This window comes from Spodoptera frugiperda, chromosome 20 (genome assembly GCF_023101765.2).
Source record: "Spodoptera frugiperda isolate SF20-4 chromosome 20, AGI-APGP_CSIRO_Sfru_2.0, whole genome shotgun sequence".
Taxonomy (NCBI): Eukaryota; Metazoa; Arthropoda; class Insecta; order Lepidoptera; family Noctuidae; genus Spodoptera; species Spodoptera frugiperda.
In genome coordinates, this window is record NC_064231.1 from 2,845,011 (window position 1) to 2,857,199 (window position 12,189).

The 12,189-nt window shown below is 33.9% G+C and overlaps 1 protein-coding gene across 1 annotated transcript in view; it reads left to right on the top strand.

Moving 5' to 3' along the window:
* LOC118282054 (uncharacterized) overlaps positions 1–12,189 on the top strand; it is a 68,941-nt gene that overhangs the window by 18,207 nt on the left and 38,545 nt on the right. The window contains exon 2 of the mRNA XM_035602948.2: positions 5,076–5,133. The gene's annotated coding sequence lies outside the window, so the exon portion shown is untranslated. The remainder of the gene's footprint in view (positions 1–5,075; positions 5,134–12,189) is intronic.

The window sequence follows — 12,189 nt, forward strand, 5'->3', positions numbered from 1 at the left end:
TTTTTAAAGTCGTGGGAACGTTCCTCGCTGCGTGACTTAAGTACAATGGCTTCTTGTTCCTGGGCCTTTGATACGTTTATTGCAATTTTATTGAAAGCATTTTTATGATGCTTGGGAGAACTTTGTATTAATAGATTCTTGTAGCAATAAAATTATTACTTTTTCGTGTCATAATCACCTAATCTCCTATTATTAAAAATATATAAATCTATGTGAACTTTGATTTATTCGATCAGTCACTTCGTTATTTTTGGAACTCTAGATTCGATTGCGTCATTCAATGCGAAATGAGAAAAAGAAATTAAGTAATAATTTTATGTATTGACGTTCAAAATGAAAATGATTCAGCTAAATGTTACAAATATATGGTTTCCTGGTAATGCATTTAAAGGATAAAAAACACATCAGTATACACCAACATCACCCGTATCGATGAAGGAGAAATAGGGGTCAAACTTAATAACAAAAACATAAAAAAACGATACAAAATCGATGTCGAACAGCTGTGCGGAACAATTTAAATGTCCAATAAACATATTTAACGGGTCTTTTATTCATTAAGTTACGTATAAATGATATTGTCCATTATTTTTCGTCAATCAGGTAACGATGTGAAGTTTTTTAATTCGACATTGTGTACTACAACTAAAGTATTAAAACTGTATAAAAATCGTGGATTTCATTACAAAATATAGCGAGTTTATACGGAACGTTCACGAAAAAGGCAATTTTTTTGTTTTTATTTTTAATCGTTTTTGTTTTCGTGTTATTTATAAATGTAACATCACCTTAATCAGTTGATTACAGCGTAAAATATACATAGATTCCTTTTTTTTAATAATACACGCTTTTTACCATTACCTATTTGCCTCGTTAGGGAGCGTTTCGTATACAAGACCCTGCATAAATAATCATGACATCGGGTCGTACTAAATTCATCATTCTTGACTTTAAGGTAAGTAGATTAGAAATGTCTGTCTATATTATAGACATAGCTCTATAAGATGTACGAGTCATTACAAATAATTTGAGGTTTTTTGCCAGTTAAAAACGGCATGCAATACGACGATGCATTATAGCATGCATTATAACGATGTCTCGTTCCGACCCAGTGTTTCGAAACCTGATTTGCACACGAGATAAATCATAATAGTAATACGGAAGAGGAAGAGCTTGGGTTTCAATTTAACTTTATAGGTTTTATTTTTTAATAACAATGAGTAAGCTGTCTTGTTGGTCAAACTATTGAAGTTGTGTGTATGTTGTTATTCCTAGAATGATTTGTGAAAAGTTTGCAATAGAGGTCTTTTGTCTAATTTCATGGATCGAGTCTACTCCTATACACGTCACGCCTTTTTATCCCCGAAGGGTAGGCGGAATCTACTCCTAAACTCAGACAAAATCACATATTTTGCACTGTTAGATACTATGTTAATCTATTAGAGGTCCCGGTGCCCCTTACAGGTGCTGAGAGTGGCTACTGAGGTGGTTTTAGTGAGGTATAAATCACGCACTAGTTTTTTATCTCCAGAAAGCAAGGCGACGTGATGGTTTCCCCCCGTTATCAAAAATAAGGTGCTGTGTCACCGTATTTCGAAATAAATAATTAATCCATCTGTACGATTGAAAGCTGTCAATTAGTTCCGACTATTTAATTAGTTACAAACAGTTTCATTAGTGGTCTAAACTGTTAATTTTTTGTTTTTTTTTTTGCCAAAGTTTAGACGTCTAGCGTCTGCCATTGCACGAGTCTTGTAACCGCAGTCTGCCGGTCAAGGCCTGGTCTCTCAAGATGGTATGGAGTCATTATTTCTGTGCTTAACTACTCGTATTATAATTTCAAGCAAACGCGGCCATGTTTTATTTTAGAGCGGGCGTGCAACATTATGCTTTACGTTTTTGGTATTGCAACGTCACGCTTTTTCTCCTCGCAGGGGTAGGCAGGGGTGCACATCACATTACGGCATGCCGCTATACAATGTACACCCAATTTTTACCATATGTGTTATAATTCCCATGTAATAGGGAATGAGCCTATTGCCATATAAGTACTGGGCACAATTCCAGACTCTGAGAAATTTTCGGAAAAACCAAAAAAACTCAGTAATACTTTGCCCGATCCGGAAATCCAACCCGAAACCCCTTGTTTGGCAGTCGCACATGCGACCACTCGACCAACGAGCCAGTCAGTTTTTGGTTTTATTTTAGTTTTAACGTTAAAGTAACGCTTGAGTTTCTGCGGACTAGGAAATGCAATCATAGTAGACTATTTGTCAGCAATAAGGAATCAAATATTGTAGGCGGCCAAAGAAACATTTTAACATTAACATTTCCAGGAACAGGATTGCAATAGGTGATGCTTAACTATAATTACAGACTAATGGAGCTTTATCAATATTTTCAATAACATCTACGAAATAATTGTTTTCGTCTGCATCTTTAGTAATAATTCTTCTGAAATGATCTAGGAAACTGAAATCATCTCAGTGCATTAGCAATTATTTACTGGACCTTGAAGTTTAAGATTATTTGTACACGATCACTCATTTTATATTTTACATTGCCATTTAATCAGGCTTTTCTTTCGTAATATATGAATGATTTTTCTGGTAATGGGTAGAGAGGATTGATGGAAACGGCATAGACTTTAAACTAAAAATCAATTAGGTTATTGTTCTGTAGTTTATTTGTAAAAGTTAGTTGGTATAGTGCAGAGTGCATCCTATATAATTTCTTAAAACTGTCATCTCTTTAGGAAAACATAAAGTCAAAGTCAAAGCATTTATTTCAATTAATCCTAAATAAGGCACTTTTGAAACGTCAAATTGAATTGTCCGTCAGTCTGTCTGTCAGTGAAGCTAGGCGCTCCAAAGTGTAGCTTCGAATGGAGAAGAACGAGCAAGAAACTCAATCGTTACTCTTTTTAGAAAATGTTTTTTACAATATCTCTGATAATAAAACCAAGACATCAGATCCCCATTAGTGCTAAAGAGGTAACAAATTGAATAAACCAAGAAACGTAACCGAAATCTAGATTAGCTTGAATTTCTATTCGAAGTGCGGAGAACAAAGTATTCGTTTATATGAATGGAAGCCCCTTTCCGGTCTGTCTGTCTGTACAGCGTACTTATTTGTATCGGCTATAATTCAGTCTATTGTGTTCATGGCCTTGCCGCCTTTCACCGCTCCGGTTGAGAAATTACGCCTAAAATTTTAACAGTGCCTTTTGTCAGTTTGTTTTACGTTAACCTGATCGACAAGTTTGTGACGTTCGACGCTCTGATTGGCTTGTTCAAATTATTCAACCAATCAAAGGGCTAAACGTCATTATCATTAGACCTTTCGATCGCAATGACGTAAAAATAAAATCTTACTATGTCCTCAGATTTTGTTGGTCACGAAAAGTATGTAGATAGGTACTTATAAATGCAAATAATAAAAAAGTGTTTTTATACGAAATTGGTCACGTTGCTAAAAGAAATACGTCACAAGTTTTATTATGTCAAAGTTTAATAATGTTGTGACATTATAATGACGTTATAACATCGGCAAAACCGAAGCTTTTTGTTTTGTTTTGAGTTTTAAATAACTGTTTTTCATTTGTTTGTTTTATTCTTTTTTGAATAGGTTTTAGATTTCCTAGCGTCATAATACTAATTGTAGTAATCATTTATTTCTAAAAATATATTAATACCGTCATACCTAGTCAAGTAATAATAATTTGTTTTGCAACGTCTTTTTCCATTTTAATTCAATCACATGATCTCAGTTTTTTTTAATCGATCGAATCAATCGTAATCAAGCTCTATAGTTCTAGCCTAAGTTACAAAACAAGCAATTCATTTCAGGCAATAAAGCATCTATATTTTTTCTGTCTACAAATCATGCGTACGCGCAGGTCAAAGAGAAATTACATAGAACCAACGTGAGAGAAATGATATCGTCTATCCGTCTAGTCAGTTGTTATTGCAAGTCATTTACAAGAAAGTAGTTCCTGACAATTTCTTTGGAACTAGAACATATGGTTCAAAAATATCAGTAGTTTTGTGATTGGTTGAACAGAAAGAATTCAGTTTTAATACTAATTGGGAATTATTGAACATTAGTAACAGTGGGAAATGGGAGCATTGACGTTTCAAAAAGGGTTGGCTTGTTGTAACAGTTAACTAAGGTGGAAGAATAGATAAATAGGTGGAAGGAATTACTATTTTAGTTTATTCTGGACAGGCCTTTTTTAAATACAGAAAAAAGAGACTTTTTTAAAAAAGACATCTAGACGAGTCCGGTATTTCCTATCGGACTACTCTGAGAAGAAATGCCGAAACAAACTTAAAGGCATATTCCCTTTTAAAGTCCATACTTAATAAAAATGTTTTCCTAGTATGTAAGCATGTGATTTATGAAATACTTACATACTTACTTATTTGTAAGTACATACTTTGTTATGTGTGTAGTGTTACTTGAACGACATTAAGTAAATATATAAAAGTGATTCATGCAATGATCTAACCGTTTTCTTATAACACTGGTTAACCTTTTTACAGCTATTATACCAAGTATATTGTTGACAATTAAAAAATTGTGTCAGTAATGAATGAGAATAGATTTCCTTTATATTTCTTACTGTTATTGAAAAATAAAGTAGACTTCGTTGTGGTCAATATTATGTTCTTTGCTTAGTTTTATTCTGATTGATTGTTAATAACACATTGTATATTTCATATTTCATATTTCATTCTATATAAAAATCATTTGCTGTTCGTTAGTCCCGCGAAAACTCGAAAACGACTGGACCGATTTGTCAAATTTTGGTCTTGAATTATTTGTGGAAACCCAGGGAAGGTTTAAAAGGTGAGAAAATATGTTTGAGACGGTATGAAGTTTCCGGGTTAGCTAGTTCGGTATAAAATAATGCGTGGCTATGGTTTATTACATCTTTTGCCTTTTTACAATTTATAGAACTGTTTATTACCTAATTAATAAAAAGGAAAAATTATTTTCACATCGCAAAGATTGTATAATTATATTTGCAATTTTTTTGGCAAAAGTTTTAATTCATTTCTTGTTTGTTCCAGGTCCATGGTTCAATACGAATAGCAGAGAACAGTGCGGTGTGCTTCTTCTTCCTACTAGGTGGGTATCAGATACTATTTCTTAAATTATTTTTCTCAATTTGATAAGACAATCATATGAATATGACTAAAAGAAAAGTTGTCCTATTTCCCTTTTAACACATTAAACGCCATAGGGGAGCAAAAGTGACCAGCACTAGCAGAGGATTTGCCTTCAACTGTTTTTTTTGGCAGTCAAAACCAACTTAGTAACCTCCCTAATGTTCACATTTTTGCGTTTATCATTAAATGTCATTTATATTGTGTAATATGGCGGTTAGAGTTACCAGCTTGTGGTTAGTAAATAACCCGTCATGGTTTGTACTTGTCTATGTTATTCACTTAAACTTTTGGTTTAGCTTCACTCTCAGCCAAAATAAATGGCCATGAATCTCTATTGAGATTGAAGGTGATCGAAATATTTGATTCCATTTAATAAGCTAACAGCCGCACTTAGAGACATATAAAATATTAAATATTCCTTAGTAACGATTTTGTATCCAAAACCAGTGTTAAGTAACCATTAAATGACACTGAGTACAGCGGTAAATATCAAAATCTATGAAGCAGTTTCAACGATAAAGCTAACAAACCATTTATTGAACAGATAAAATTTAATATTGTTCCCATAATAGCTGATCAAGTAACCTTTTTGTCCTCTGTCAACTTAAGTAGTACCTAATCGTAATAAAGAGAAGAGGATCCATATTTTATCATTAACATCTTACCCACACGCGTTCAAGGGAAAGTATAAATCCTCTTAAATATTCCTAGATATAGAAAAAGCGATAATCTGACAAGAACTTGCGTATAACACTTAAAGTATGTAGGTACATACGCTTGATACATTTCTAATCATCTTAAGTTACATCCTACATTAGAAATATAGAAAGAAAAACAGTTTATTTGCACCATTAGTAACTTAAGTTTCTTCTTAACTAAGTTAGGTACGGTACCTATACAGTACTTTTACAATTGAATGTAAATATGAATCAGTGTAACAGGCATAAATTTAATTAAATCGCACTACACTCAAAAAACGATAGATTTTGGTATTGAAAAGGGAACAAAAATTGATTTAAACCTAAACTTTTTACCAGTTTGTGGAGACTGTAAAATTAACAAGGCAGAATAAATGTATTGAACGATTATTTCCAATTTGAACAGATGAAACAAAATTTTGCAACAGCACGGAAGCGAAGCTAACCGATCGTGATAAACCAACACGCTCAATGATTTCAAACCACGTTCGAAATTTAAAAAGCTGTAATCAATATTAATGACCTTTTTTTAGTCTGTACCTTGCAGTTTTTATTGGAATAAAACCTGCTTGGATGAAGTGCAAATTTAAATTAAAAATGGTTTGTTGAACTAAAAATGGTTGTTGATTTTGCAATGATCAATCTATTCATAGTTGTAAGATGATAAACGAATCTTGTCAGTCATTCCTTGTTTTTATAAACCTTAGGGTCGGTTCATATTTGACGTAAAATACGTCGAGCATATCATCGGTCGTACTGACGTATCATCGGTTGAGTGTGAACGGTCAACTGCTTTTACCCGACTGCGCGATGGATAATACGCGACGCATGTTCATATGAACCGACCCTTAATTTGACAAACGCTATTGCTTATGCAGCCACAAGGGCAAAGCACTTCACATGCTTAAGAACTGGACTTTTTGTCCCGTGTTTGGAAAAACCAAGGACTATATCACTGAAATAGGTACGAATAGGTAACGTATAATTAATTTCACATAATGAACATATTTCATGTTCAACCGTTTCTAATCTAAATCGTATGAGATTAATTCTGCCACAGTCTATGACTAAGTACAATGAACATCGCATTGTTCATTGGTTGACTTATTAAGTAAAGGAACTTGCGGTTCATTAACTGGAACTTTTGATAAGAGGAATTAAATTAAACTGTAATTCAATGGGTATATAGTTCATTTTCTATTGTCTTGATTTTAATTCAATATTTTCAAATTACTGGATAATCTTTAGAAGGTTTTTTAAACCTATTATGACGAATATAAACGCCTATAAACCTAATAATGCCTTTGTATAAACCATCAAAGCATATGCATTAACTTATTCTATATTGGCTTCAGTTAGCGACTTCGCCGGCGTTCGTATGAGATATAAGGTATCTTATCACCCAAGTCAGTTCATACCCTGTCTGTAAACCAATTTTAATTGTGTCTGATGGACAAACATCCAAACAAACAAACTATAACAATTTAAATATTATATTATGTAGTGTGATTAGATTAATTAGTTTTTTTGATAGCAAACCAAAAGAAATATATGTAAGTAAGTGCTAAATATAGATAACGCTGATCTCAACAGAATAACAATAACGAATGACTATAAAGAATGACCGATGATAAAAACGAAAGATTTATGGCTTCATCAATAAATATAATACACGATAATCAATTAAGCGAAGCACGTGTCTTGTATACGTGACTGACAAATTAATTATAAGGGACTGATGTTTGTAGACCAAGCGTTTTTGTTGGCGCTGGTAAAGTAAAGTCACCCACCCAAAAATGGTATGTTGGGTTGGTGGCCTCAGGTACTGCCCAGTGAATAAACGGGTGTCCTTTAGGCTTTGGTTATTGAACCTAGACTAATACTTAGGTTCAATAGTCAGGGTAGTCAATGACCAACAACTTGGGTTAGCGTAAAACTTTGACATTGTTAGGTAAATAATGCCATCTATATCTATCTATAATAATGTTTTAAAAAATTGTAACAGATTTTCGTCATTACCACTTTGGACCTAATTGATAAGTTTTCATATGATTTGAAATTAAAGACTTGTCTTGACTTACTATCTAGTTTCTGACTGAATTAGAAATCATAGTCAAATAAATGCGAATGTTTGTGAGTTTGTGTGTTTGTGTGTATGTTTGTTACTCTATCACGTCAAAATGGCTGATGGGATCGGAATGAAATTTGGAACAGGGATAAATTATGATCTGAAATAACACATAGGATACTTTTTATCCTCTCGATTCCTACTATTTAGCGGATTTACTATTTAGCTTACGGCAGCTATTTAATAATAAGGAACACCTTTATAAATATAATCGATTAAGCCAGTAAGTACCTAAGTACAAATTGTTAATAAATGTGCGTCGATACGCGTATTAAGTACTTGTCTATGGTAGTCTGACGCCATTATTGTATCATGCCATCATATTGTTAATGTCAATGCTTATAAATATGTTACAAGTATTCTGTTCAGAATGGTAATTATTGTAAGTATATGTTTTTTTATGTTATAGAGTATTAAAATAGTACTTATTACTAGGTTCTTAAGTATGTTTATTGCACACGTTCATTTTTTTATATAATAAAATAAATTTTATATAATGCAACGTCATGCTTTTTATCCCCGAAGGGGTAGTCAGAGGTCCTCGCGGGTTCACCGGGGCTCCGGCTCAAAGAATAGGAGTAGGAACGGGGTGGTTTTTAGTCAGTAAGAGTCTGACACTCCCCTTCGCCTCACCCAAGGCGGGAGAAGTCATTGGATGATTTTCCCCTTAAAAAAGGGGTTAGGCAGAGGTGTACATTACGGCACGTAATGCCGCTTTACAATATACAGCCACTTTTCACCATTTGTGTAATAGGGGTGAGCCTGTTGCCATTTTTTTTATTAAGTATTACCCATAGGTGATCCGTGACTATCGGTAAACAAAAAGAAGGTTCCTACATTACCTAAATGTTATGTATTTACCTAATTGTAAAAGTTCACACGTGTCCGATCGAAATTGCGAAATAAGTAATATATAAATGTTATTGTTTTTACATCCGTTATTATAACAAAACAATTACGTAAGCTAATATTAAACAGGTATTGTATTACGTTGTAATATTGTAACGTAATTGCAACGTAACGTGAAAACAATACTAGACAATACACAAAATAAACAGGCAAAAATATAGGTAGTAACGTATTGAGTTTATTGGAAATTGATACTAGGTATCTATTACTGAGTTCTTTTGTCTAGGAGTATTAGCTATATCTAGATAGACCGAAGTAATATGGCAAGGCCAGCAACGCACCTGTGACTCCTCTGGTGTTGCGGGTGTCCATGGTCGGCGCTGATCGCTTACCATCATGTGACCCGTCTGCTCGTTTGCCTCCTATTCCATAAAAAAGTATTTTTGTTTGGGATTTTTTTGTTTATTTTAGGGTTCCGTAGCCAAATGGCAAAAAACGGAACCCTTATAGATTCGTCATGTCTGTCTGTTCGTCCGTCCGTCCGTCCGTCCGTCCGTATGTCACAGCCATTTATTTCCGAAACTGTTGGGACTACATACTTGAAACTTTGTAGGTTGATGTTTGATGTATTTCGGTAACCGCTATTCGATTTTTGAATAAAAATTAAAACTCCATACGTGGAACTGATTAAAAAAATTTTTTTCAGCTAACATATCCGTGATGGGTGTCTATGTATAGGTCATTAAAAAATACATTGAGGTTCCTAAAACCATTTTTCGTTAAAATCAATCGTTTGAAAGTTAGACGCTTCCAAAGTGGAAAAAATAGTGAAACCCCCCGCTCTAACTTTTAAAATAAGAGAGTGAGAAAACTAAAAAAATATATGCTGTAGATTTCAATAGAAACTAACAACGAAAATTGGTTTGAACCAGATATCATTATTAGTTTTTAAGAAATAAAACATTTTCAAAAACCGCAAATATAAACTTTGTCGTTCATACAAATTCTATGTAAAACCAAGTTATTTTATAACTTTTATATTATGTCATCTACTTGCTGTTACGGAACCCTTCATGGGCGAGTCCGACTCGCACTTGGCCGGTTTTTACAAGACTAAAGGTGTCCTAACCAATCACAGTCCTAGTAATTTATTGTAAGTACAAATTTAGTACGATGGCCAAATAATCAGAAAGTAGGTAAATGACTAATCCTAACTCGATTGTCATAAGAGGGTAATGCCCAGACGGAATAGATATTTAAAAAACCCGGATGTCAGACAATAGGTATAAGAATAAGATGTCTTAGGCCATTGATGTGCTATAAATAGCACCTAACTCCACATAAAGTATCAAAATAATCTCTTTAAGACAAGATTTTATCTGTATAAATAAAAATGAATTACCAAAATGTATGTAAACGCTAGCTAATCTTCGAAACTTACTGGTTCAAATTGAATAATTAGTTTTATGTTGGATAGCTTTATTGAGGAAGGTTTTTGGCCATAAACCTACGGTCAATAGAAGCCGAACAGAAAGGTTGAAACCGTGCGAGTATAGCGTATAGAAAAAATACAAAAATGTTTGAAGAAGTTAATTTAATGGACATCTAATGAAAAACAGAAGCCATGAAAATGCCATTTAATATTAGAAGAAGATTATTATTATTGTCTGCGATTCAAGCCAAGGGCATTCTATTTTCAAATTTCCCGCTCATTGCAACATCGTGTTAAAAAAATAACGTTAATTGAACGCACTCTACGCCCGTCCTTTATTGCCCATTATCACTTCGCGTTCCCTTCGCATTTCGTACGGTATACAAAACGTCTATCAGTAAGTAATTAGACAAACACATGTTAAACGAGTTTAAAACTTCAATAACAGTATCAAAGATGATTAAAGTGAATCAATTTGTGGCTTTTGTAAGTATTAAAAGAGACACGTTGTTTTGAAAGAGATTTATCTAGAGTAGATACTTTATGTCTCTTTAAAAATATTACTTATCCTTAATATTTAACTGCCGCACTCAGAGTCATTTAATGATTACTTAACCCAGTCCTTAGCAATAGTTTTCGATACAAAATCGTTACTAAGGAATAGTTTAAGCAATCATTAAATGACTCTGAGTGTGGCAGTAAGTCTTTATATTTAACTTCTCCGTCCAACAAGAGAAAATTTCATCTTAACTTTGGTCAAATTACGTCTCAAATTGACTTGCTAATAGCGGCTATCTACCATCAAACTACGACAAAATACCCGGGTAAAACCGCAAGGCAGAAACTAATCTAAACTTGAACATCAATGAAATTCAAATACAAAGTTCGCAAACTGCACTTGAAACTTCCCCTTTTTGTTCGAACTTGATTGAAGCGTTTAGTTGAGGCTAAAGTATGTACGGGTACATATCAAACTACACATAACCAGTGTAAGCTGACCGTTAAATGTATGGCAAAATCATAAAAAAGTGGGACCATGATAAACTGGTTTGTATAGTCTACTGGGCTCTTGGTTGAAGGCCGTATTATGTCAGAAAAGCGTCATGGCGCCTTTCCACTCGTAGTCTATGGTCTCAGACCTGTCCAACAGCTGTCCTCGTAAAGATTACAAATCTGATATTGTTTATGTTATAGTAAACTTATAAAAGGAGTAAAAGTATGATTTCTTCGTGCGATTTTTTGTTTTGATCCAATTCAATAGTCAGTTTGTGATTGTATTTCGTGAGATATTTCTAAATTCGTAGATTCTTGTCAAATACAAACGTTGTTTTCAATTAGGTAAACAGGACAGTGTTTATTTATTTTATTTTGTTTTCACATTACATTGCAAGATCAACAGTAGAAAATAAGGCAGTTACAAGGAAAGTATGAAACTCGTTTTAACGAGTAATCCTAAATATTTAGCTTGGTAGGATAACTTACAAAGTTTCCAAGTTGTTTTAAGTTAATCCCAAAGCTTGTTTAAGTAAGACATTTCTCCGAAGTTAAATAAGGAAAGATAAAACCCAAACAGTAAAGGACTTTTTGGTACGTATTTATATAGTGGGAAAATACCTAATGTATTTTAAAAATAAGCATTGTACCTAAATAAAAGTATATAATAAGACCTTTTTTGAGATGGGAAAATCATCCAATGACGTCTCTCGTCTTGGGCGAGGCGAGAGGGAGTGTCAGACTCTTACTGACTAAAAACCACCCCGTTCCTATTCCTGCTTTTCGAGCCGGAGCCCCGGTAACCCGCTGTCCGCAGCTCTGGTTCGGCATCAGCCCTGCTGGGCCCCATCTGAGGTGGTCGGATAACACTTCGAAGTGCGAGCAAAACGCGACGTGTCACATATAATCAGGCCT